The sequence below is a fragment of the Myotis davidii genome, unplaced genomic scaffold, assembly GCF_000327345.1.
Source record: "Myotis davidii unplaced genomic scaffold, ASM32734v1 scaffold453, whole genome shotgun sequence".
Classification (NCBI taxonomy): domain Eukaryota; kingdom Metazoa; phylum Chordata; class Mammalia; order Chiroptera; family Vespertilionidae; genus Myotis; species Myotis davidii.
The window spans coordinates 4,029,976-4,057,936 of record NW_006285234.1 but is presented as its reverse complement, the minus strand read 5'-3'; the positions used below and the strand labels follow the sequence as shown (position 1 = coordinate 4,057,936).

The 27,961-nt window shown below is 46.0% G+C and overlaps 1 long non-coding RNA gene across 2 annotated transcripts; it reads right to left on the bottom strand.

Annotated features, from left to right (window-relative positions):
• Positions 1-1,298: 1,298 nt before the first annotated feature.
• On the bottom strand, positions 1,299-26,888 carry LOC107181838. Of its 2 annotated transcripts, none has more exons than XR_001512540.1 (3): positions 26,654-26,888; positions 16,936-17,074; positions 1,299-1,523 (listed from the first exon to the last, which is right to left on the bottom strand). It is a non-coding gene; the product is annotated as an uncharacterized LOC107181838 (long non-coding RNA). The 2 variants fall into 2 exon arrangements; XR_001512539.1 differs by lacking the exon at positions 1,299-1,523 and adding an exon at positions 9,076-11,350.
• Positions 26,889-27,961: the final 1,073 nt, after the last annotated feature.

Below are 27,961 nucleotides of genomic sequence, written 5' to 3'. Positions count from 1 at the left end.
GAGATGGGGTGGGAGAGGTAGAGAGAGGAAAAAAAAGGAGTGAAGAAAGGAAGAGAAGAAAGGAGCAGAAGGGGAGGAAGGAAGGAGAGAGAGGGAAGGAGGAAGGGAATTATATCTTTCTTAGCATATCCAATTTCATTACTTTGTGTTGACAGAACACTACCAATCTTATAGATATCCTAAGCTTTTTGATTGTCATTAGTTGTCTTGTACAGTAGCGTCCTCTTTCCTGAACTCTGACGTGGTCAGATTTCAGCCTGTGCAGAAAGGGGTGGATGACCAGCCCCTGCAGGGAACAGAAGCCCGAGTTTCCATCCACACAGTGGTCAGTGCTTATGCTGCTGGCCCTGCCTTGGAAAGACCGAAGATGCAGACCAGCAACGCCCCATTCCTAGGACATAATTGATGTGCTGTTAATTTTTTTTATCAACAAAGGATTACCAAAATACCACATGATTTCCTTCAAAAATGTGACCCTCCCTTTCCTGTCTCATTTTTCTTTTCCTGGATCTGAATGTGGTTTCCATTGGCCTCATGAAAATAGTTATTTCTGCTCATTTTCCTCGACGTGTCTCAGCTCCGTGATCTCAGGGCGTCCAGAAATGCTAAAGCAAACTCTGAGTAGAAACGTAAGGGGCTGCTTCTCTTGCTCAGAGCTTCTCTGAACCACTCCTCCTCCTTGCGAGGCCAGTGTTCCTCTGTGTCCCACAGCAAACCTCATGGTGTTATAAAAAGCCAATAACTAAATAATGCCATAGGAATCTTAATGACCAGGGTCGTTTAGCCAACAACATTACACAGTTTTTTCCTCTTAGAATTCAAGCATTTAAAATTACAAATATCCCATCCAATTCACATTTAATTACCACTGTTCAAACTTAAAGAACTTTCTCATTTTCAATTATGTGCAATTGGAAATAATGAACTACTGCTGAGGGATAGCCAATTGACTCCTTTTTTAAGGGGGAGCAGGAAAGTGACATAATTGTTGTCTCTTTCTAATAAAAGTTCTATTGTCAACTGGCCACTTCTTTATTAAACATCTCCACATTTATCACCAACCGAGAATGAAATTAACCTGTGACGGGCCCTGACGTGTGATTTGACCATAGAGACCATAGTTTCCAGCACAGAAATCCATGCTGAGGGTTAAACTGAGCAAGAATGGCACAGGGCATTCTAAGTGAGAACTGTCATGGAAAAGCTGGGCTTAGTGGTCACCACCAACTCAAATAGACTTGGAGCTACTCTGCACCCTCTGCTGGGTGAGGAAAGGAAACTGAGGTTGTGGGGGGGGTGCCAGCATCTTTGGCTTCTGAATGATTCCACTCGTGCCTGGTCCTCCTTCCTGGGAAAGCCTGGAGTAGGGCACACGTGGCCATGCTGAGGAGCGTGGCTGCTGAGAAGGCCGGGCTGAGAGCAGCCTGATCTGTCTCCATGACCCATGGGGGTTTCATGGCAGTGCTGTCTGAAGATCCCTTTCAGTTTGCTCTGCAAGCTAGTCCATTGTCTCCCATGATCATCTTTCAAAAGAACAAAACACACACATTTCTTTTAATCTTAAAATCACTTCTTTAAATGGGAACTACTTGCCTACCTGTCAAGTAGCTCTTATAACAGGCCTGACTTTTGCATTACCAGAAACAAAGTTCATATATATAAGTATGTGTGGTGTGGTATAAACAGGGGCAGTCATAAATAGGTTAATAATAATAATAAATACAATAAGTAACAACTAAGTAATAATACAAGAATAAACAGTTTTTGCAGACTCATAACTGTAAATCTACTTTTGCCCGCCCTGTAGATAATGGGGTGTGTGTGTGTGTGTGTGTGTGTGTGTGTGTATTTTACTGATCACCCCTAACTGCCCCCACTGCTGGCCTAGTCACCCCCAACTGCCCCCGCCTAGCCTGGTCACCCTTAACTGCCCCCCACCATCCTGGTCACCCCTTACTGACACCCCTGCCAGCCTGGTCACCCCCAACTGTCCTCCCCTGCTGGCCTGGTTGCCCCCAACTGCCCTCCCCTGCTGGCCCGGTCACCCCTAACTGCCCTCCCCTGCAGGCCTGATCGCCCCCAACTGCCCTCCCTAGCAGGCCTAGTCCCTCCCAACTTCCCTCCCCTGCTGGCCTGATTGCCCACAACTGTCCTCCCCTGCTGGCCATCTTTGACCACATGGGGGCAGCCATCTTGTATGTTGGAGTGATGGTCAATTTGCATATTACCTCTTTATTACATAGGATTATTATATAGGATATGGATCTAAAACATGCCATTGTATCATCAGCATTGTTTGAAATAGGTTGTATTTTGTCACCACTGGCAGTGCCGTCTACAGGGCAGGTTGAGGGACTGGCTTAAGGACCTCGTTTTCACTCAGCTTCCTTCTGGGAAATGAGTCCTGTGTCTAGGAGGTGCTCCCAGTTTCATGGAAGAACAGCATCTCTGACAACTGGAACCTGAGGTCCTAAGGAATGGTTTCCCTTAAACGTGTGCTGCTGCAGAGCAAGGGGGACTGTTTTTAATGCTTTGCTTGCCGACTGCAAAAAAAAAAAAAAATCCCTCTTTATTTTTATGGTGGGATTCTGTTCATGCTTCTTCATTTCCACAGTCTTGCCTTTTAGTTAGTTTTCTAAATGGCCTTCTTGTCATACATCTCCCCCATTCTTCACCCATCTTCAGTAAGACAACGTTTTCTGAAGTTGAGCGTTTTGTATCCGACTTATACTTTTTCCCCAGAACATATTTCTACCCACCAAACTCTCAAATTGCCATGGCAACTATCAACAGGCCCTAAAATGTTGCTTTTTCTGTACTTAACCTACGCAGAGTCACCAAAAATGGCCACAAAGATTACATAAGAATTACATCCAGGGCTGAGAAGAGAACCACCGTCATTAATTTCTTTCCATTTTAGTCCATCTCAGGGGAGATTGAATGGCAAACCTACAAGGCTAATAAAGTTGTCAGGACAGACTCTTCTTGTTATCTTTCAGGCAGGGAGAGACTGTCCAGGGCTGCATGTGCCCGGCCAGTGGTGGGGGAGAGAGAAGAGGAAGTGCCGAAAAACAGAACAGGAAACAGATGGGAGATGTGATCTCTCAAAACTCCCCAAATTCTGAAAAACCTCAAACCAGCCTGGTGGCTTGAAGATTAGGACAACAGTGAGATCTCTGCCCTCACCAGAGGGAGGCCAGCCGAAGCGGGCACAGCCAGGGGTCAGTCACGGGGACACACATCCAACTGCATCCAACTGGCTACGGCTCAGCAGGGCCACAGGGAAGTGAGAAAGCGAGGCCATCGCTGAGGTCATCAGGGCGGGAGGCGAAGAGAAGGCTTCCACTCTCGCAATGACGGCCTCAACGCCAGTTCCACGGCGACAGCTAAAATCTCTGCAATCACGTGATTTGGGGTGAAGAATACGTCTTCCTTTTCCAAGAATTAAGAGATGTTTGCTGAGATGAAGTCCAAAAGATGGGCCAGAGGAAAGGACTCAGTTTTCCACATCTGCAGCCTGCAGGGCTCAGGGTGAGGGAGAACAGGGAGCTGCGTCTGGAATAAATGAGCTGGGGTCGGTGTCCGTGACCCCAGTGCAGAAACATCAAAGAGTCCAAACGGTTTCATTAAAAATCGTCCCAAGGTGCAATTATTTGTCTAAAAATGATACACCCGAGTTCAGAGAAGGTGTCGTGGTAACGGTTGTTCAGGGTTGGAGGGAATATCCAGGCGTGGATTTTCCTTTTCTTTGCTGGCTGGGCAAGTGGGGTGATGGGGGTCCGGGGAGTGATTGCTCCCTAACAACCAGAACGGGGAACCTGCTTCCTGAAGAGATGCTCAAATCTGACCGTCCAGCTGACCTCCTCCCAACAAAGCTGAGAGCAGAGCCATCCAAAAATCCCAGACACCCCTCCCCCCGCCAGCAACCGCATTTCACTTGTGACCTTGCACAGCCTGTGGTCAGGACAGAGCCTTTGAACACATCTCCAGAGCGGGGCGATTAGAAGGTCTTTGATTACTCAGCTCAGCTGGTCCTCCTTACCCACCTCCCCCAGCCCCTTCACCTCACCCAGTCGCCTAGGAAGTGTGTGTGTGTGTGTGTGTGTGTGTGTGTGTGTGTGTGTGTGTGTGTTTAAAGCAACCAATTTTTTTTCCCTCTCTCTTTTTATTTTCCTATAGCATCCTAAACCTCAAGATGCGGGTAACACTAATCCTGATTTATTTAGCGTCTATCTGCATTATTAATTCCAATCAGGAAAAAAGAAAGTGCTCCAGGCCCTGGTTTGTATACAAAGTTTGGGTGTTTGTGAAAGGGGCCAGCAATCACTGGGAAACATATTTTCTTTAGATAGCTTTTAAATCCAAACAACTTTCTTTTCTGGTCCCGAAAATATTCCCAGAGACGGGTCCCATCCTTAACAATTTCATTTATTATTATTATCTCCTCCACCCCCCAGTCGATATCCTTTGAAGCTGCTTCTTGCATTAATCTGGACTTAGTATGGATTTAAACATTTACAATGGAAAATAATTTGGGTTAAAAAAAATAATCTCCTTTGATAAGACTAGAATCCCCCACAACTGTCCCCATCTTTGACAGCCAGGAATGGGATGAGATTCTTGAGTATGCATATTGAGGAGAAGGAAAAGCAAGACTAACAGGGTGTGTGTTGTGTTTTATATTTGTCAGCTGCTATGACTGACTGGAGATGAGTGATATCCAGGGTCTTGACTCGTTGTTTGAATGAATTCATCATCACTCGGGACGTATGAATAGTTATTTGGTGCCCAGGATAAACTAAAAATATCTTTCCTTGGAGAGAGAAGGTAGCAGCCTGCATCCGTCACTCACGAAGGGGCTTCTCCATAACTAAGAGGGCCCAGCCCCCTTCCCACCCATCCTCGCCGTTTTTGCATTCTTGAGTCTGTTCATTTGAACAGCGCTGGAAATAGAAAGTTTACATTTCTCTGAGCAGGCCCCCGGCGAGGCCAGCGCTATCAAGGGAATTCTTCCTGGGTTTGACTCAGCAGCTCAAGGGGATTGGAATATTTTCATGGGAATTTAAAGGAATTCAGATTAGACCTCCAAGTCTACTTTGTCAGACCTCACCACTTGAGGCAGACCTAAAAGTGTTTTGATTTCCTGGGGACTTGCAGAATGAGGCTGGGCTGAACCCAAAAAATGCCCCTCTTCCAGGGTTAGAAAATAATGCGGCACGGGTGCCATCACGGCTCGTGCCTGTGCCCACAGCAGACATTATTAATCAATCACAACCTCCTTTCACCCTGAGCCAGGAGGTGGCTTTTTGTATCTTCTCAACACAATGCCCTGTGAGCCACCTGCAGTGCACTTCATTGGGGACATACATTGAAAGCTATTTTCGGTTCCTGCTGGGGCCTGCACTGCTCCCGGAGACTCACAGCTGATCTCCTGGGTTTTTGTTGTTGTTTTGTGGGGTTTTGTTGTTGTTAATCCTCACCAGAGAATATTTTTCCACTGATTTTTTAAGAGAGAGTGGACGCCCTAACCGGTTTGGCTCAGTGGATGGAGCGTCAGCCTGCGGACTTAAGGGTCCCAGGTTCAATTCCAGTCAAGGGCATGTACCTTGGTTGCGGGCACATCCCCAGTAGGGGGTGTGTAGGAGGCAACTAATCGATGTTTCTCTCTCATCGATGTTCTAACTCTCTATCCCTCTCCCTTCCTCTCTGTAAAATAATCAATAAAATATATTTTAAAAAAAGAGAGTGGAAAGGAGGGACACAGGGAAGGGGGGCAAAGAGAGAGAGAAACATTGATGAGAGAGATATCGATTGGTTGCCTCCCTCACAAGCCCCAACGGGGGCTGGGGATTGAACCCGCAACCCAGGCACAGGTTCTTGACCAGGAGTCGAACCTATAACCCTTTAGTACATAATTAAATGCTCTAACCACTGAGCAACACCAGCAATCTCCTGGGTTTTAGCATTTCCCTTCAGTCTATCTTGTGCACTACTGCAGGCTCCTACTCTTGTTCTTGATAACATGGAGACATGATGTTAAGAACAATTCTAGAAAGGTTATAAAGACCAAGGACATGATCCCTTTGACTGCTGTAGCCCCCACAATTACCAGTACTTAACCAAACCAATTGGAAACCTTTGCTCTGAAGGAGCCACCCCATTCCTTTTGCTGAGCCCCAGAAAAGCTGCCTCCTGTGGATATCCTCCCATCATCCCTCAGTCTTCGGGCCAGGGTGTACTGTGGCTGGATACTCTCCTAATCACTTTACCTCCCAGAACCAATTAGGTCAGGCTCAGAGCCTTCTCACAGCTCTTCAGGGCCTTCCTCCCCCGTGCTCTGCCCACTTCACCGGGCTCATTCCTCTCCAGCCCCTGCACGCCAGCCCCTTGCCTTGCTCCACATGTGACGTTCCTTTCCCATCCAGGGCGCCGTTCTCATGGCCACACATCCACTTTGCCCTCTAGGACATCTGCCCCAATTAACTGGCTCTCACTTTCACACTATGTCTCTTACCACTTTTTGTCTCTATTGTACATTTTACTTTAATAATACTTATCTCTTTCCAAAGTAATATATTAATTGTAGAAATTTTAGAAAATATGGATATACAAAAAGTAGAAAATTAAAATAACTTATAATTCCATTAGAATATATATATTCATGTCTGTGCTTCTTACTCCTCTTATGAAATAGTTCTGGGTTTTACTTTTTAAAAAATATATACATACACTTAAAGTGGGTTAATTTTATGATTTCTTGTATATAAATTACACCTCAAAAATCCTGTCATATAGCTATAAATTATACATAGGTTATATGTATGTATTATAAATACATAAGATTATGCAATCATAGAGCATTTACCTGCATTTCCACTCTGCCAAAGATATCACAATATGTTTGCCCATTCTCTTTAAAATTTCTTAAAGGCTTTATTGAGATAGAATTTACATACCAAACAGTTCACCCAAAGTGTACAACTTAATGATTTGGGGTATATTCAAACATCATCACACTCACTTGTAAAAACATTTTCATCACCCCCAAAAGAAATCCCGTATCCACGGGCCTCACTGTCACTTCTATTTCCCCCCAAACCCCTTTAGCCCCAGTCAACCACTAACCCACTTCCTGTCTCTATGAATTTTTATGTTGTGGACATTTCCTATAAATGGGATCATTTGATATGTGGTCCTCTGTGACTGGCTTCTTTCAAGTAGCACCTTTTCAAGGTTCATCCATATGTTTTAGCATACTTTCATTCCTTTTTATTGCTAAATAATATTCCATCCTATCTGTCCATTCTTCTTAAAAGCTTCTGTTTTGTTTTAGTTTTCTGATATTGATGTCAGTACTCTTGTTTTGTGATGTTGATGTCTGTATCTTACTGAAGTAAGTGGCTCTCATTCCTCCCACCTGTGCACCCTTTAATTATTCCAGTGATTATGTTTTGTATGATTCTACTGAATTGACAAAGAAATTCAGTTCAATTCAGTTCAGCAGACACATACTGAGTCGTTGAAATGCGAAGGATTGTTTGCTAGGAAGGGCTGTCATCCAGGAGTCTACAATCTCTTTACATCAAATTATAAGAGCTAATCATGTCCACAAGTCACTCTGATACCTCTGACTTTCAGGTAATCTTTATTTTACATTATTTGGATGTAGATGTGTAAATGTTTTTCAAGTTTATTTCCTATGTTTATATCCTGCTATTCAGTAAGCCACTTGAAAACAGAAACTATGTGTTCTGTTTCTTTTCTAGTATAATGATATTACCGATAATTACAGCAGTTACCGCATACTGTGTACTTATTTTATTTGGTCTGCAAAACAATCCTGTGAGGCAGCTATTGTGTTTTTTTTTTTCATTGGTTGTTGGGGAAACTGAAACTCAGGGTGATAAAGCAACTTGCGGAACCACACCACCCCCATCTGTGTGGAGCAACCAGTAGATAATATTGTCTACCTGCCACTCTGGTGGACAGCGCTGTGTCTTGGTCTGGGCAACCTGAACTAGTTTCTGGGGTGAAGGATAAAGTCCCGTGGCATTTGTGGTTGTGTCCAATCCACCGTTCTCTTGACAATGATGGAAAACATCCCCCAAAGAGCTCCCTCTGCTTGGTACAAGGAATCATTGGGTGTCTTTTGGGGAATTTGCCATGTTGGGATCACACTTTAGAAGACGCAGTTAGAGATAACAAATTAGGACCCTCTCAATGCCCCACATGAGCCATTTGATGGAGCAGCATGACACGTGGCAGGATCTATATGAATACGTATCTAGCGCTGCTTGACTACTTTCCTGAGCCACGCTTGTCTGTGCTGCGCTGTCAGCTTCGACAGGAAGGCAGGTAGGGTGCCTCCATGAGTCTACATGTCACAACGAAGACACTCAATAAATATTAAATAATAATTATTGTTTCTCTCACATTCGCTGACAGGATAAAATCAGGATAAAGAGACTTTAAGGTCTAATTACTTTGTAGGCATCTACACCAAACTGCTCATTGAAAAATTAATGGTGGAGCCGTCGGGGATGGAGCAGTAGGAAGTTGTTTTGAGCAGTGGTGTCAGTCTGAACCTCAGCATCAGATGCAGAGCAGTAAACACCGACGGGAACTGCTGGAAGTGACTGAGGAAGAGGAGACTGGGTGTGCCGCGGCCCTGAGCGGCTTCGGTTCATTGACTGTCACTCCGGCCCACAAAATATATGTTCAGTGAGTGACCAACTGAATTTGCTAACAAACAGAAAACGCCATTATGCAGATGATCTTCACAGCGGAAATGAAGGCCCAAATGAGTCATAGTAACAATTACAACAGTAATCAATGTTTTCTAAGCCCTGGCTATGAGCCAGGCCCGATGTCAAGTGCTTTCAATATTATTTTGTTTAGCCCATGCAATAAATTGCAAGGCAAATATTATCCTCATTTTTAAAATGCGAAAATGGGGGCACAGAAAAGTTAAGTAACCTGCCCAACATCACACAGTTAGTAGTGGAAGGAAGGAAGGAAGGAAGGAAGGAAGGAAGGAAGGAAGGAAGGAAGGGAGGGAGGGAAGGAAAGGAAGGAAAAGAAAGATCCCAGGACTTGCTAGGCATGGACATATTCTCTTTGCCATTTTCTAATCTCCTAAGAAATCACTGAGTTTCCAGGACCTTAAAGAAATATCCAGAGATTATTCAGTCCATAATTTTCCAACCGCTCCATGGAACCACTAATATCGCTTCATAGTTCTACCAACAATAAAGTGTTTGTGCTAAACAGGGAAGTCCAGTCCCTGGAAAATATTTGCTGCTTGAACCTGCTTTGCATATTGGATTTCCACATAACATTTTGTTTTTAAACAAAAGAAAGTGTGTTCCATTGCAATAGGTTAGGAGCCAAGAAACATTTCTGGAAAGGGGCAGAGAGTAAATATTTTAGGCTTGATGGGCCACACTGTCTCTGTCACACTCTGTTATTGTAGCACAGAAACAGCCATGGACAATGTAAATGAATGAGCATGGATGTGTTCCAGTAAAACTTTATTTATAAAAGTAGGTGGTGGGCTCTAGTTTGCTAACACTGATCTAGGTCATCCTCCTGTGGTCAGGTGGAGTTTGCATGAACTTTGTATATGTGATTGTTTTACTTGCTCACAAAGAGGAAGTATATTGTCTAAGACCCCGTATTTATTAATGCCTGTCAGAAAGCTCATGCCACAGTTTAGGAAAAGGAAATCAATGTGTATTGCTGTGAACTTTGTGTCAAGTACTCTACTCATAGTTCTGCACCTGAATCAATCTTCATGGTAACTATGCAAGATGTATGGCATGATCCTGTTTAACAAAGAAGGAAACTGAGGCTTAAAGAGGTGGAAATAGTAACAGGAGCCAAGCCAAAATCTCACTAAATGCCATCACACCATATTGACATGGCTTAACGACACATCACTTACCCTGTCATCTAATAGACTGGAAGGTCAATGATAAATCACCCTCAGTCAATTCTTCCCTGGGAAAAACCCTTCAAGTTCACTTGCGGAGCTCCCCACAGATGCTCCACCATCTCTATTAAGTTAGCGACTTAAAGACCAGGGGTACCATTTCTATACACGTCTTCCCAAGCCATAGCACAAGAGGAGAATACGCTTGTAGTTTCAATAAGCTCTTCTCCTATTTATGCCTTTAGTCATTTACTGTCTACCTTAGCAGGCTATTAGGTTTAATTAGCTGGTAATCCTCCACAATCCATACTTTTTTTTTTTATAAAGATCGTTTTCTATCTCTCTACTTTGCTCTCTACCTCCTTGACTTGTCCCTTATGAATTCAGACTATGCTGGGAAATTTTGGAATTCTAAGTTTTCAGTAACCTTCCCTTCAAATATTTCATGGCACGACTAGGCTGGTTATATCTCCCGGCAAATAAAGAAATCTAATGTCTTCTTCCTGCATGGGAAAGGTTGGCCGTTTGAGGCTGAGATAATGATGGCCAGAATACTAATCTCTTCCGGACACACACTCGTTGCCTTCTTTCATGCTCACCAAAATGCCTTGGAATCGGAGGACCTCTTACATCTATTTTCAATTCATTGTGGATTGGTTTCCTTTCAAGAACAAGTCAGTCCCATTCAGCTGGCAATAAGAAGGTGGTGTCAACCCGGCAGTCAGTGAGAGCATCGCCTCTTGCGTTCCTCGGTGCCAGAAAAACCCGTGTCCATGGGCCACCGAAGCCCGCCTCCACGACTGGACAGTAACCAGCGGCGTGGGAAACAGAGGAGAAATCCATCACGTGCGGAAAACTCAGCCGTCAATAAGCAGCTCCGCGGGCCTTCCGGTTGGGGACCCGACCACAGAACTGGCTCTACGTCAACAATCAAACAGTCTTTAGTGTGATCAGCCACTTCCATCACCTCCGAGACTGGCAGGTTTCCAATAAAGCCAATAGCCCCCTCCCTCAGGGCAAGGTCATCAGCAGGAGGCAGGCATTGTAGTTTAGCCCAGCAATTTGACAACAGTGTTAGCTTACACTCTATTAGCCAGCAGCTACGCCCTGACCCGTGACCCTGACATTGACCCCAGGCAGCCCTCTCCCGAGATCGACCCTGATCATTGGAGGTGGCTCGCCCTGCTGGTTAGCATGAGAGAGGGCCCATCGAGACCAAGCAGGGCTCCCCGATCAGATCACTCCTGCTCCCAACAGGAGGCTTCAGGCTTGAAGTACAGAAACAAGCCTGAGTTCAACCCGAGATGGCAAAGGTGAAAGTTCAGAGGCATATCCATCAGCAGCCTGTCACCGAAGGACATGGAAGAGCTATGAAGCTTTCAGCATGGGGATGGCCGTTGTCTCCAGACAGTTCTGCTCCTTAATGGGAAAGACATATCAAAATATGGCTTACAAAAGACAAAATAATGGGCTGAGATGTACATTATATGAGGGTGTTAGATTGCAATGTACTTTACAGTGGGGGAATTAGATTGCAGTGTTATGCCAGGGTAGTTAGGTTGAAATATGGATTATCCTAGGAATGTGAGCTGGAGATGTGCTTTCTAACACAGTTGTTAAATTAAGATGTTCTCTTCGGTGCCGGCATTAGCCTGAGATGTGCATTACAGCAAAATGGTTAGAGAAAAAGGTGGATTCCACTTTGGGAGGGGCATAAGAGCGGGGAAACTCTCACGTTGGATGCTATTCAAGGTCACGGGCCATCTTCTGCATTACCTGGGCTTCAGGGGTTGGAATGCAAGGGGAATGAGAGCATGAAGTATACATAATGATCCTTGCCGTCTCCTTTCTCCCCAGCCAAACAATCCGCCACTTTCCCCACTTTTCCTGTTAGGGACTTAAAGGCCTCCCCCATCAATAAAAACATTAGCTCGCTAAACAGCCTGATGGCTTTTCCTTCCCCAGCTTAACCCTTCGGGAGCTGGGGTTTCCTTTGGATTTGTAAAGATATTGATCCCAGATAATGTTTGCCTTTCTAACTCTCTCTTCCCTGGACTTGATGGATAGGTTCAGGGCTCCATCTCGGCAGCCAGCTCACCGCAGCTGCCCAGGGAAGGGGGGACGGAGTGAGGCGAGTGTTCAGTAGTTAACACCGCGGGAAGGCTTTCCCTGGACGGACAGGCAGACACGCAGTGGCTGGGGAGCCATGCGGGGGCCACCGTCACTTTCAATCAGCACCAGATTTCACTTTCAATTTCCCTCGCTCTCGTCCTGATCCCTGGACCCATATTTCTGTGGCCCAGCTCAGAGCGTTGTATAATTTCTAATTAGGATCAGATGCTATCGGGAGGTTGGCCGCCCCGAGCTGGAATTTTAGAGGCTGCTTCTGCAGTTCAAGTGCTTTTCCACGGCATTTTCAACGGGGGTGGACGCAGGTAGCCGTGTCGTTAGCCTGTGGTACTGGCCTAGGTGGGATCGACTCTAATAAGCCCTCACCCTCGATACCGATCTTGCCCAGGAGACATCAGCGGAGAGGAACCGAGCCTTGTCTCCCTCATTACCCGCTTGGCCTGCAAAGGTCCGCCGACCGTCTCCCCAACAATGTCCCTGTCCTTTCTTCTCTTCCCTAGCGCGGAAGATAGAATTTACGGCCTCCAGGAGTCTAGCCGAGTGCAATTGGACGGCATCCAGCTTTGCCGGAATCAGAGAGGTGAGTCCCAGCCTTCTTGTTTCTCAATGAAAGAAAATGTTATACCAGGTGAGTGAAGGCAGTCAAAGAGACCAACCTGCCAGACAAGGGCGCCAAACAAAACCAAGCAGTTCAAAGGAAACGGCAGTGTTACTCGACACCCCCGCATTGTGCCTGGAGGTGCCAGGGAAGAGGCGAGCGGGCACGTGGTGGGCGCGCCTTGTCAGGCTCCGTTTCTCAGGCAGAACGGTGGCTGTGCGGCGGGACGGCAGCCCTTACCTGCCCCGGCTGAGCTGCTGTGGGCAATACGCAAGGAATGTGGCAGAAATGTGCGGTCCAGGTTTCAAAAAAACAGTTCCACCCACCCCGGGCTGTCTTCGCCAATGTTAGTCTCTTTGTCGGCACCCCACCCCCTCTCCCAGCGTTTCCGGGTTCGGCTCTCTCTAGAAGCGTTGTCCTCCAGCCTGGAGTGTGCTTTTCTCTTCCCAGTGTCCATTCCTGCCTCGTCTTCTGACATCACATTTTCCTTAAAAATAGGCTCTGAGAGCTATTTCTATCCCCTGTCAAGGGATCGGCCCAGCCAGACTCCCACGGGATGGAGCAATGAGTTTAAAACCAATCCCAAAGAAGAAAGGGGAAAAGGACTTGGCTAAGTCCCAGATTCCGCTTTTAAACAAATCTTCTCTTGGGTCCAGCGAGGTATTTGGGGCCCCGCCCTTCAGGGGGAATTGCAATGTGGTTCTCTTGAAACACCATCTAAAACCCCATCCCAAAGAAGCGCCCAAATAGCATCAGAGCAGAACTGCGGTGGCCTGGTGGTTCCAAGCAGCTTCGGAATCACTCCCAGCCCCGTCACTTAGTTGCTTTGTGAATTTGGGCAAATCACTACACTTTCATAAACCTGAATTTTTCCGTCAATGAAATGGGTTTAATGGTAATAGTGACCTCACAGGGCTATTACGCATTTCAAGTGGGCTCATGTATATAAAATGCTGAGTCTTATGCCTGCAGACGGTGGCTGTCAACGTAATCATTTTACTACCACACCAACTAACAGGAGCCATGTGCCAATTGACCACGGCCGCCTTGGCATCAAGTTGTCACAGACCATACCGACTCTCAGGTGCTCCTTAACACATCTGGTTTTAGAAACACACTGTAGCCGGGCCGGTGTGCTCAGTGGTTGAGCGTCCACCTATGAACCAGGAGGTCACAGTTCAATTCCCGGTCAGGGCACATGCCTGGGTTGCAGGCTCGATACCCAGCGTGGGGCGTGTAGGAGGCAGCCGATCGATGATTCTCTCTCATCATCAATGTTCCTATCTCTCTCTCCCTCTCCTTTCCTCTCTGAAATCAATAAAAATATATTTTAAAAAAGAAAGAAAGAAAGACTCTGTATTTCAGCCTCGCTCCTTTCCAAGACGACGGCTGGTGAGGATTTTCTCTGCTCAGGAAGAAGGCGGCCCTGCCAGTGAGGGGAGAGACCGATTAGAAGACCTCGGTGGTGGAGTACAATTCCTCCTCTGTGCTCACGGGTAACTAGCCATGATTGTATTTCAAAGGTAACAGTTCATCTCCACCGCGGGGATTGGCGCACAGTCTACAAATAGGGCCTAATGTGATCCGACAGGCCTGATTTCTCTAGATATATATTAGAACAACATGCCGGTGCTGATGGCTCCAAGGTCCTGACCTTTAACAAGGACTTATGACGTCAGGCAACCTGCCCAGGAGAGCGAGCGGGGCAGGAGGCCAGAGGGACAAGGTCATTGGCTAATGAAGTGGTCAGCATTGAGTTTCTGTCACTCATCTGGTTAAGAGGAAACCGAGAGGGAAGTAAAAGAAAATGAGAACATTTGAGAAACAAAGAGAAGGAGCGCATTTGGGCGAATACTCCAAAGGTGAACTGATGTTGTCAGGAGGCCGGGTGACGAAACGCAGCCCGTCTGAGCCTCCACTGTGGCCTTGTTCAGTGTTACCAGCGGAACGCCGGCTAGCTGGAGGAGCACTTGGGAGAATCTAACTCTGTGTAAATCCAAAGCTAGATTGAAAATGGATAATGAACCTGACCGGTGTGGCTCAGTGGTTGAGCATCGACCTGTGAACCAGGAGGTCATGGTTTGAGTTCCAGTCAGGGCACAGGCCCCGATTGCAGGCTCGATCCCCAGTGTGGGGCGTGGAGGAGGCAGCCGATCAATGATTCTCTCTCATCATTGATGTTTCTCTCTCTTTCTCCCTTCCTCTCTGAAATCAATAAAAAAAATATACTTAAAAAATAAATAAAATGGATGATGAGTTGCAGACTAAGAAGGCAGTTTGTTTGCAGGTCACAGCAGGTCTAAGGATGCTGTCCAGTTTCCAGACTTCCGGGAGGGAGCCTTCTCGGCAACATCCAGGTGACTTGTGACCGTTGATGGCCATTGGGGTCTAAGAGCATTTCCCCTAACCGTCAGCATGCTTAGAGCCAGATTATAACCTAACGCTTGAACATCCCAAAGTACCAAGACACAGAGGTTTCAGTGCCAATTCCTGGATTGTTAAAAATATCCTTTCAAACCTTTTCCCTCTCATTTCCAAAAGGGCAGCACTATTGTACATCCACAGCAGTTGAAAAAAATTTTAAAGTATTTAAAAAATAAATAAAACTAAAGGGAAGCACTAAGGTTTAGACGGGGAAGAAGCCCTGAACGGAGAGATGGAGGACCAGCTGGCTGATCTCAGCAGCTTCTGGTTTCTCTCCAGATTCATGGCCAACGATGGCACAGGTCCCAGACCAGTGACTTCCCCGCCCACCCCTGCCGCACAGAGTTGACATGAGGATCACCTGGAAGCCCGGCCCTGAGGAAGCACCTGGAGCGTTGAGTAGGAGCATGAAGCCCCAATGGAAAGGATTATCAGTTTGGAGTGCAGCTGCCTGTGAATAAAGTCGGGGCGCCATGGGGACCACGGCCCCTCTTCCCGTCATGGTGGCCCAGCCAGACCCTTTCCCAGGACTCGGGTCCTTGGGACTTTCCTGGGTTTGGAGGCTCCAGCAGAGCAGCACACATCATCATATGCCATGAACCAAGGCTGCTCTCTTTTTCCTTCCAAAGATGGACGTAGCTTGAGGCTTTTTGTGTGATTAGAAAGATATTTAATCCTTTTTTGAAATGCAAGCAATTTATCAAAGTATAAAGAAAATTGGAATCACCCAAAATTCCACCACCCAGAAGCAAGCACTGTGAACCTGGACTACATCCTAAAAAGTGTCTTTGCTGTGGACATATGCATACATATGTCTTATTTTATGTCAGTGGTATCGTATTCCCCATGCTCTCCAATGGCTGCACTGCATTCCAGTGTTGGATGTGCCATCAGTTATTTAATCCCCGATGGATGAGCAGTAATATTATTATAAACAATATGTAAGGAACATCCTGTGCAATGATTGAAGAAGCCCATCAATCCTAGTGAGCCTGATCCATTCATCTACAGGGAAATGAAGGAGAGAAGGGGTGCGTTTTCTTGTCCCTAAGATAACAGCATCATGCCATGAGGCTCTAGAGCTACACACTTGTTTTATTTCCCTTCCTCGCCTCCTACTCTTCTTGTCCTGGCCTTTGGATGCGTCACACCGCATACAACCCCCTCTGCGGCACCCTTCATTGCCAGCACTGACTGCCAGCCAGCGGGTTCCATTTTCTCTTGTCTGGGTTTCTTCCTGGTTGCTTTTCTCCATATGGGGCCCCACGGTTGATTAACTCCTTTGGGTAAGAGTCGGCACTGAGACCAGCCAAGCAGTGAGTTGAGTTGGATGATTACATTGCAATGTTTTAATTTGCCTTTGGACAAATTCTCATAAGCTTTCCCGAGGAAAATCTCCCATTGGATGTAGTCATTTAATTTAAGAACAGTTGGGAGAGGAAGATGAGCTAAAATGACAGATGGAGGAATGCAGATGTGTGTGTGAGAGAGAGGGGGGGGCAGAGGCGGCGGATTTGGCATGCCAGCTTCTACTGCCTGTGTCCGTGGACTTGAGAAATGTTCATGAAATTATTGAGATGAAGGGGTTTTCTCAGATGACAAGCAGGTTTCCTTTCATTTCTCTTGCCTGTAAAATCCTAGCAAGGTCAGCTAAAGAACTGGATACCCGCCCCCGCCCCCCATCCCCGCACCACACACACACACATAGACACACACCGAACCCTGCAAACACACACACAAAAACAAACATTTGAGTAAGGCAAAACAAAGCAAAAAATAATAAGAAGACAGCTGTCAGAAGTTCCCCTTGGTCACACTGCCATGAAGATAACTTTTTTAATGCCATACTTACTCTGCTTTCCTTCAAACCATTTTCTGGACATCCTAATTTGGCGTTTGTATAATTCAACATCTATTATTGTTTTAGGACCACAGTTATGATTTTAATTATAATTTAAAGCTGCCTAATATATCCAGAGGTCGCTGGGCACCTAAAAGAAATAAATAAAAACAAGTTGCCATTTTTAAAAGCAGCATGTTTATTTGGAAGTCCCATGAGCTACTCAACTAAGACATCATAAAACCTTCAAATAAACTAAAACGGAAACAAAATAAAATGTCTGGTCTTAATCTCCTTAGAAGGCAAGCGGGAGAAGGTTGCAGCTAGCTGAGTGCTGGCGTGAGAACTCTCAGAATGATTTTATTGCTGAGGTCGGGAACGCCAGTGTGTGCCTTGATTCCCATGCTCCATACTGCAAGCTGCAGAGTCCCGGTCCGAGGTGTGTAATCCTTGAGCCCTTAGTGAAATTTCAGTCCCTGAGAGCTCAGTCTGGGAACAAATTTTGAACAGAAAAAGGAAAGGGGGTTAATGGAGGGGGATGAGGACACATTTGTAATACCTTAACTAATAATAAAAAAAAAAAGAAAGAAAAAAAAGGAAAAAGGAAAGGGTATGCTAGGGGCTTAGAAATGACTACTGGCTACTTCATACAGGTGGCTTTGGGGGGCTCTTTCCAGTGTCGGTGTCAGTCAAGCAGATTCCAGTCTCCTTAGCTCTATGCTGCAAATGTAGAATTGGTGAAATATCCAAGTCTAGTGATTTTACATTTGGAAGGCTAAAGGAATTTCAAAACAGTTCCAGTGTTCCTACATGTGAGTTTCCACAACAGAAAACAGTAAAACCATTTTAAAGCCATTTACTGCTAGTATTCTCCATGTAATCAGAGCGGTTATGGTTTGTTAAGCAACAGAAGTATCTGGTGGGCAGGAGGTTTATGCTGCCCCAAGACCTTCTAGCTGTACAAGTATGCAAACCAGTAAATATTACAGGATCCGTTAAACAAGAGTGGTCAGGATTTCCAGAGGGAAGCATCTATTCCCTCCAACCCTCCCCCCCCACACACACACACCCACAGAATGGTTTTAGATGAGTTAGGGTAACTCCTTCCTGGAACCAAGGAGCCAGACCATCAGCTTTGGGTCACTCAGAGTTCAGAAAAAAAGGCAGAGTGGTGTCCTCAGAGGCAAAGAGCAGGCTCTCAGAGAGCTCCCCCACTTTACTGTGGAAGGAATAAGAACAAAGAGAAAAGAAGTGGAATAACTCAGTGGCTGACAAACTCAAATGTCTGCACAGACAAAGCAAAGCCCATAAGTACGGGAAGTGGGCCTGGTGCAAGGCAGGAGGGAACGGTGGGGACTGTGGAAAACATGCCCAGATTAAAGAGCAGCCGCTGCTCAACTCCAGCTGATGTTCCCCAGACCCAGTATAACCAGCCTTTTCCATTTTTCAGTAGAAGCTGGAAATAAATTTTTTTTTTACTTGAAATACCTCAAATTTTAAACGTTGGCAATCAATGTAATACAAAAACCAACACAACCAAATGAACGATTCTACATGTTGCATTCAGCTCACGGGCAGTAAGTTTGTAAATTGTGTAAGACAGAAGTAAGTAGTTTGGAACTAACAATAGCAACAGGTTCTGAATCATGGACTGGATGATTTATGTTAAGAGTTCTTACATTTTTTGTCTCAGGTAAGGGAGAGTCTTTATCAAGTTTTGGTACAAATTCCCATCTATAAAGGAAAATATATACTTTTTTCCTCTCCTATTCCACCCAATCAATGCCTTCGAACCTAACATGACCTTTAATCTGCTTTATCCTTTCCTTATGATTCTCTTTATAAAGTATTGGGCTGTGAACGATGAACTCAGGGTATACTGAGCTAGGCAAATGCGTATGCCTCTTAGCCTTCTGAGATGGGAGTGGATCACTGCATAAAAAGTATTCCTAGAAGATGAAAGCTGTCTTGAGGCTGTTTGCAAGATTTCTTGGATAAAGTATAATACAGTTTATTAGTTACGTAAGGATATTTTCTTAGTAGCCTTTCTTGCATTTCAGCTTTAAAAATATTGACATTCAGAGGGTGTATCAGTCAGCTTTTACTAAGTAATGCTGCAGTAACAAAAAACCCTCAAGTATGAGTGACTTACAACCAAGATATAGTTTGCATGCACATGATAACATGGTTGCTTCTTTGCTCCATTTCATCTTTATCGGAGCCCTGGGCTGAAGGAGTAGTTCCTCCCTGGCTTCGAAACAACACCATGCTAGAAGGGAGAAGAGGAACCACATGTTGGCTTATAAAGCTTTTGCTCAGAAATCGCATACATCACCTCCTCTCACATTTTATTGGTGGCTAAAACCAGGCACATGGCCAAGCGTGATGGCGGAGAGGCTGGAGAAGTATTACCCGCCCCCTGGGAAGGGCAATATTTAAGAACAAGAAAACAATCACCCACAGAGGGCACTGGCTTGGGCACTTGAAGAGGGAAAATAACAGTGAAGCTCCCTAACCGCTCCTGTTAGAGAAACAAAGCTAGGTCTCAGGCTTCCTTCTGATCTTGGTAGGACCCATATGAGTAATTGGAGTGATGAGTAGTTAAAAGCCCGTTGCCTCCAGTCAGACTTTCTGAGTTCAAATCCTGGCTCTACCATTTCAATTCTGTGACACCTTGGACATGTTACTTAACCTTTTTGTGTCTCAGTTTCCGCATGTAAGCATAGCAACCTCTTGGAACTGTTGGGATTTAATGAGTGAAGGTAATATACAGGGTGGGGTAAGAGTAGGATTACAGTTGTGAGGGCATGGAACACACCTGTAAAGAGAGAAAACTTAGAACAGTGTTTGACACAGACTATGTATTGACTAGGACTCCAGTGGTGATGATTGGAAAGCCATCAGCGCCAAATGCATCTTGGCCATCTTCTCAGGAGGGCCCACACCCCTCTTTTATAGCTAGGTTACTCCAGGTCTTCTTTACTTTAAGAATCCCATGTTAAAATGCACGTGCTTCTGGGAGGGGGGGCGGGTGGTGGTGGTGCGAAAACCTTAAATCTTTACCAGCTGATACCTTGTCAGGGATCACTCTGAGAGCAGGTTCCAAACTTGCCACCTCGATGGTTTTACTTAGAGCTACTCTAACCAGGTCACCCTTAGCTACACACCCTGAGCTTGCCCATATCACACCTGAGACGATGACATCAGAATCGCTATAGGTGGGGTGCAGGCCTCCGAACATGTTAGAGCTCCCAGATGTGTGCTATGAAAAACCAAGGTTGTTCAGCGTTGGAGCTGACTACCTCCCACCAAGAGCACCTGAGTGCCTCCTTCTTAGTCTAGATTCTACTCTGCCATGGATCCGCACTACCCCACGTTTCTCCAGCACCATCCGGGCGGACTGACCAGGAGAGGGAAACGTGCTGACAGAGAAGAGCGAGAGATGTGGCCAAAGCCAAGCACTTGTCTTTCCTCTCCTCCTGATTGATCACTTTATACAATAAGGAAACTTTTAAACGTTGAACCTGAACCGAGGCTGTGACTGTGACACAATTAATCAAACTCTTGAAGAATCACGTTACATTATGTGCTTCAAGCATTGATTCCCTTCACGAGAGTTGGCCTGAAATACAACCTAGACATGAGATGCTGTACCCATAAGAGAAGGCATGGCCAGGGTCGATTGCTTGGCATCTCCATGTGATATGTGGAACTGCAGTTGACCCGACCATACGTCAGGACAACTTCCAACACATCAGAGAGGATATCACCCATCCCCACCTCGCCCCAAACAGCTGTTAGAGAAGAGAGTGCTGACCACAGCGTGCTCCTGAAACCTGCTGTCAGGGCCCCTAGATAATAATGACCGTGTGCATCCCCCGGGCTCCCCGTCTCCCTGCCTGTTCTTGAGTTAACCACAGGCTGTACCATCATCCCCGGCACCAGGAAGTCTCCCCGCTGGGGGCATAAGCAGGGCCTCTCTAAATCTAAGTTTTACAGGACCAAGTGCACCCGCCTCTGAAACTCATAGGTACGTCACGTCAATAACAGTATCCAGCCTCTCTGCGCAGTGCTTTCCAGTGAGTCAAACACCGAACGGTCCCCAGATAACGTGAGCCTCACAACAGCCCCACGAGGCAGGGAAGTGAGTGGGGATTTGAGAGCCCTGTCCTACAGAAGAGGCAACGTGCTGGCGAAGTGGTACCAGCTGCCACCGTCCTGGAGCTCAGGATGGAACCAGAACTCCTGGTCCCAGGACTCGAGTCCTGTGGCTTCCAGCAACTCCTGACAACACCGGAGACCACAAAGGAAATCAGATCCAGCACTGGCCCCATTCCAGCCTTCCCCCACTCCCCCAGGCGCCCGTCCTGCCCCACTGTCACTGCCATCTCCAGGTCCAGAAGCCTCTCTCTGTGTGCTTCCCCTCCCCCGCTTGAAACTGCCTTGGTCTCAGCTGGTCCCGTGGAAAGACCCAAGGTCATGCAGCTCGCCTTGCCCTTGAGACCTAGCTGCCTGACCTTGGGCGTTACATTATGCTTTTGAGTTTCCTCTGCAGAACGGGTTATTATCAGAACCTACTCCTTGGAGCTATAAGGAAGACTATGTGAGTCATGTACATAAACTCATTTATGTTTAGTTATTAATTATAGTAGCTATAATAGCTAGCAATTTTCAAGGCCTACTCTGTAATGCTATGTATTTCATTGTTCTCAATGCATCTAGTCTCTCATTGATTTCTCATGACAACCCTATGAAGCAGGTACCATTATTACCCCACCTTACATATGACAAAACTGAGGCACAGAGAGGTTAAATTGAGGCAGCAATGGCCTATGTGGTGTAACTCCAGAACCAACACTCAGTTCAAGTACAAGCTCCAGTTGGGGGGGGGGGGGGGGGGTGGAGTGTGGGTAACAAACATTTAACATTGCTTCTTGTCATTTGCATTTTAAAATAAGAATATATGTGAATAAAAGAAATAGCTTGAACATATAGTATTGACATGGAAAGGAGGGAATCTATGATGATGAAAATATCAGCCATTATAGCAAAAAGGACAAGTAGTAATGTGAGCTGCTAAAATTATACCATGAATATATTTTTTAAATTGAATGAAGGCATCACAAGAAAATGCTAAGAGTGTTAGTATTTGTGGAGCAAGGACTAAGCTCAGATGCGGACAGCAGGCTGTTTAATTTCTTTATTTGTACTTTTCTGTGCTATTGGAATTTTCAGTGATGGCTCCGCAAGTTGGTTTTGTTTTATACCAACAGTATTTATCTGAATAACAAAAGTATTGTTTTATTTTGTATTTCTTTTTCTAAATTTATTTCAGAGAAGAAGGGAGAGCGAGGGAGAGATAGAAACATCAATGATGAGAGTGAATCATTGATCCGCTGCCTCCTGCCCGCCCCACACCGGGGACCAAGCCCGCAACCTGGACCTGTGCCCTGACCGGGAATCAAACCATGACCTCCTGGTTCATAGGTCAACACTCAAGCACTGATGCACGCGGGGCTATTTTGTTATTTTCTTCCTTAAATACTTCATATTTTAAAGTTAATGAATATAATGTTTAAAAAGTATACTGTGAAAACAACCACAGGCGGCACACCGATATCACACCCTCATGTTGCTTATCGTCTCAACGCAGAGATAAGACGGAACGGACGGGAGTGGCAGCGCCCAGAAAAACGGGTCATAATTAAGTGCCAGGAACGCAAGCCCATCTCTTGAGACCGTAGGAGCACAGCTCTCTTCCCAAACATGGTATTTTCCTTGATGTTTTTTTTTTTCTCCACCAGAAATTTTCCACTTTAATTATGTGGGTTAGGTTAGAGGAGTTCACCTTCAGACGTTTAAATGCGCACACAGCTAATCCCTTCCATAAGACACATTTCTGGGAAAGCCCAGAGACAAATGTTTACAACCTGTGCTGGGATGCCAGGACCCCGTGTGATTGGAAACGCTGTAAGCATTGTGTGCCCGTGCCCAGAGCAACAATTTAGAGCGAGCCCTGCCTCTGTGTTCTGGAATTCTGGCCTTCGTTCTAAGAGTGGAATCACTGGCAAGACTCATAGGTTAGATTTTTTTTCCCCCTTTTCCTGGTTTGGCCTTCAGCATGAGGAGGATGGTAATTAAAGCCAGACTTAAAATATTAAGTCTACTACCTAAAGGAATGAAGTTTATTACAGCTGCTCAGCGTTAAGTACAGAAACTTGAAATAGCCTGAGCACACTCCCCCCGGAACACATCCAAAATATTAGCTGAGAGGAGCCCAGCAGACACACGCACGCACGTGCACGTGCACATCAACATATTGATATATCAATCAATGGAATGCATTTCTCAAGTAACTAGTATTTTTTGACAAGCAGAGAGCAAAGATAACCCCCTAATTAAGGTACTTAGGAGGGCCAGTTACTCAGAAAAATGATGACACGACCTCATAAGGATGTAGAGAAAATAGGGGCCAATACTTGATACACTTCACATTTCGAGGCTGTTTCCTCATCAGTCACATGGGGTCAGTGAGACCCCTTTGGGAGGATGCAGGGAAGGTGTAAGGAGAGGACTAGCATGATGCCGGCACAGAGTAAGGAGGTACGTGGTGGGAGGCCCCTTATTCCTACGGGATCCCTTCCTCCTCCTGCAGGGCTGGATGGGATCCACAGCTCCCAGGTAAATTCCAATTCCTGTCAGAGCATTCATTCAGTCGCCATCCTTTCTTCCACACCTGAGCTTCTAAGGCAAGGGCAGCATGGTTTAGTGCGACGAGCTCAGTCCCAGGTTCAAATACCCGCTTTGGGCACAGGACAACTCACGCCCCCCACCCTGAGGGTGGCTGTGAAGAGTGACTGTGATCCAGAGCAGCAGGTGCTCAGCATGGGGCTCCATTCTGCAGGGGCTCCTCTCACACCCGCACCGAGGCCCTGGCCCCCTGCAGGCTGGTTGTGAGGCTGAAGTTACCTTTCACCAGGACCTAGACCCAGCAGCAAAGCCCACCAGCTCAGTGAGAGCTGCTTCCCACATCCTGCCCATTGGCCTGGCCTGGGATCCCCTCTGATTAGTGTCTTCTAGGGACCTGGCTGCGGGCAGTCCAGGGATATCTCAGAAAGCACTGTGAACAAGATGTGATTTCCTTGTATGTTTGCTTTCCAAAATCCTTAAAGAATTCCTTTAGGAATTTCTTTGAGCACTCATAGTAGCTGCTCAATAAATGCTTATGAATGAATCATAATTGCTACCAATGACCGAGTTGCAGCTATGCGCCAGGCTCTGTACTCCAAGAACATTGTACCTGTGTTATTCCCCTTTATCTCCACAAGTGGGAAAGGCACCAGAGTGTAATAGACAAAAAAGGGGGCTCTGAAGTTGTAATGTGAACTAACCCGCCTCCTTCATTCTAGCTGGGTGACCTCTGGAAAGTTTAAATTCTCTGAGCCTCAGTTTCCTCATCTGTAAAATGGACATAATTATCTACCTCCTAGGATTGCTATGAAGATTAAAAGATATTGATAAATAGATCATTCTTTTACATATGTGTATACACACATAACATAGACACTGTCTAGTGTCTAAAACCTAGTATATGATCTTTAAAAATAATGAAAAAGTAGTATGTTATAACAACCCAGTGAGGCAGGTGGTGGTGTCCCCATTTTGTAGATGAGAAGCTCCTCAGAACAGTATCCTCTGACAGAAGTCCAGTCAGTGCCTCCCATTGACAAGGAGTTTACTTGATTGTATCACAAGTGAGGAGGAAATTGACCTGGAGCTTTAGAAATACCCGGGATTGGGTGAACCAGTGGAGAAGGATATTCCAGGCAGGCTCAACCCCTTCAGAGACTTGAGGGTAGTAAAAGATCAAAAGAAATACTAGCCACATTTTTTCCTCCCCTTCCCATAGAGCCGTGGTCGGCAAATTGCGGCTTGCGAGCCACATGCAGCTCTTTGGCCCCTTGAGTGTGGCTCTTCCTAAGCCTTAGGAGTACCCTAAAGTTAATAACAGTGTACCTACCCATATAGTTTAAGTTTAAAAATTTGGCTCTCAAAAGAAATTTTAATCGTTGTACTGTTGATATTTGGCTCTGTTGACTATTGAGTTTGCCGACCACAACCATAGGGTGCTTGAGTGCACGTTAGTGAAGTTATTTCCAACTCTATACTAGGAGACATGCTATTTATTATGCACCTAAGCTGAGAAGTAGGATAGAAATGGTTAAGAACAAGTGCTCTGGAGTGGTTGGCCTGTGTTTGAATTCCTGCCTGACATTTATAAGCTGTGTGGCCCTGGGAAAGTCTTTTAAACTCTCTGATTTTGAGTTCTCTATTTGTAAAGTAAGGATAATAATAGATCCTTTGGCGGGCTGCCTTGAGAGTTAGACAAGTTAATATTTGCAGAGCCTGTGTCATGCCTATACCTTGTATGCATTCAATACATCACAGTTTTTATTGTTTTTGCTGTTTTTATGTGGTTTATATACATAATCCAAGATTTGGGTAGATCAAACAATAGGCCAAATCATCCAACTAGTAACAACTGGTAGACACAGGATTCTAAAATTCAAATTCCATGCATCAGTCAGAATATATTAGGTTATGCTCGGTAACAAACAAGCCCCAAAATTCCACATTGTAACACAATAGGCATTTATTATTCACACAAAATGTTAGCTTCACAGTCCAGATAGTTTTGCTCATATCCACCATCAAATGCCTATGGTCACAGGGGCAAGCCAAGGGTTGGAAGGTTGGGCACTAGCAATGAAATGCTTCTACCCCGAAGAAACACATGTCTCTACTCACATCTCATTGGCCAAAACAAGATATATGGTTATGCCAAATTCAGGAAAGAAAAGTGCAGCCCTCCTGTGTGCACTGAAGGTCAGGAAGACAAGTTACCAGTGAACACCATATGCCCCAAAGCCAGTCTCTGTACTTTGTACTGCACTGTTCTGCCTCTCTCTGCAATAGACCATCCATTTTCGGCTTTTCCTTACCACACCAATTAGTTTCAACATCCCTTCCTCAAATTCAGAGAAAAGCATCCGATCTTTACAAGAGATAATTAATCAAGGGCTCCTGTCCCTCTCCTGCCCGTCAGCGGCACTCCATGGCCAGTGTCCCCGTCAGCCCAGCCCAGGCTCCCATCCTTCCCTCTGGGGGTGCTCCTCTTCCCCATCCGTCCGCAGGGCCCTGTATTTCTCTAGCCTGCCCACGCCAGCTCTCACTTGATGTCTCAGTTTCGGAACAGAGATGCTCCAGCTGCTACCTGGGAAGGCTCTCGCCCCCCAAATATTTAGTTAGCAGCCATTCAGTTAAGTGGGATTGACTTTTTATTGGCTTTCCTCTGTACGGCTGCCACCAGCGAAGGCTGTTTCCTCCTTCCCTCTTCTCTGCCTGTCAGCTCACTCCACATTCCTATCGGCAGCCTTTAGCTCTGATCAATACTAACCGCTGTGTAACAGCTCACGCACGGCTGCTCTCGTTTGCATCGATCAGACCCTCTTCCAACAGGTAGTCAGCTATTTGAGGCGATGACTCGAGATAAACACCTACTTTTACTTCAGGCTAATTCATTTCAGGTGGGGTTTCAAGGAGGCTCTGCACCCCGTGTCTGTGAGACAAGCTGGAATCGTAGAATCAGGATCAACTCCTCCTGCACTGGAGACCTTTCTTTCCCTCCCTGTTTCCCCCCCTTCCCTTGTAAGTTGTAAGTGCCACTTACCAACAGGATACCAAGACTGGGGGCATGGAAAATGCCACTTCAGGAAACGTGTCAGCCAGCCGCCCCTCTTTCCTTTCAATGAGATGCATCCAGGGCTGTGGGAAACCAAGGGCTGCCGTGAGGCAGCGTTGTCGCCGGGCAACCAAGCATCCTTCCAGCTTCCCCAAGAACTAGGCTCACGATATCCCACAACCCTGGTTCTCTTGCCAACTCAGGAGGCAGCCCTTGAACCCTTGTTCCTGGCTCACAAGTGAATTTGCCAGGAACTGATATTGCAAAACTAGTTGCTGTTTTGCTATTGAGTGGGGGTTGGTACAACTCCATGGCATTTGTGTTATAACCAGAAAACACACAAGACTGGGTGGTAGGCACTCTTTTTCCCAACACGGACACTCAGTGTGGTTGAAGGGTACGTCTGAGTCCACGTGATCCTGTCACCTGGGTCCCGGGACCTCTGTCCTGTTTTTCTCTTTCTCCGTGACTCACCCACCTCATCAGTCCCCAAGTCCTGTCGATCCTTCCCTTGCTGTGCAACCCCAAGGTCCCCACCCTCCGCCTCCGGTGTTGTCTTCCTCATTCAAGCCTCCTTCTCCTGGTGCCTCACCACTGCAGTATCCTGGAGCTGGTTGCCCTGCTGCCAGGTGCTCCCTTCTTTGTTAGCGTCACTCTGCACACAGATTAATTCTCTTAGTGCTCAGCCGTGGTTGCCTTGCTCTTCCCCGAAATCCTCAATGGCCTCCCATCACCTGCCCGCGTGGAAGCCAGATTCCTCAGCCTATAGTTCTGCCTTCCAGAGATCTGATCCGTAGCTCCCTCTCCAGACTGTCTCTCACTGCCTCCAGCAGAAAGCTCATACTCCAGCCCCTCTGATGACTCGCTGCTTCCTCTATGTGAGTTTTTCTAGCTCCGTGCCTAAGAAAAGATTGTTATGCCACACACCACAGTTGACATTGGCTCCAGTCCTGCCTTCACTACTTATTAGCTTTGGGACATCAGAATTATCTAACTTCTCTGCCTCAGTTTCTCCTCTGTGAAAAAGGGATGATAATAATAATACCTATCCCAAAAGATGGTTATGAGGATTAAATAAATTAATGTATGTAAGGCATCTGAATGGCACCTGCACATTAAATGCCTTGTAAATATTTCCTCTTGTTATTATTATGATCCTGTTCTCCAAGCCACAACCCAAAGCACACCTCTCCAGGAATACTCACTCTCCAGGTCTCCCTTGCAGAAAAATACTCATTTCCTTTTCTGCCACCCATAGTCTTGGTTTATGCTGATGATGTAATAATAACTGGTGGG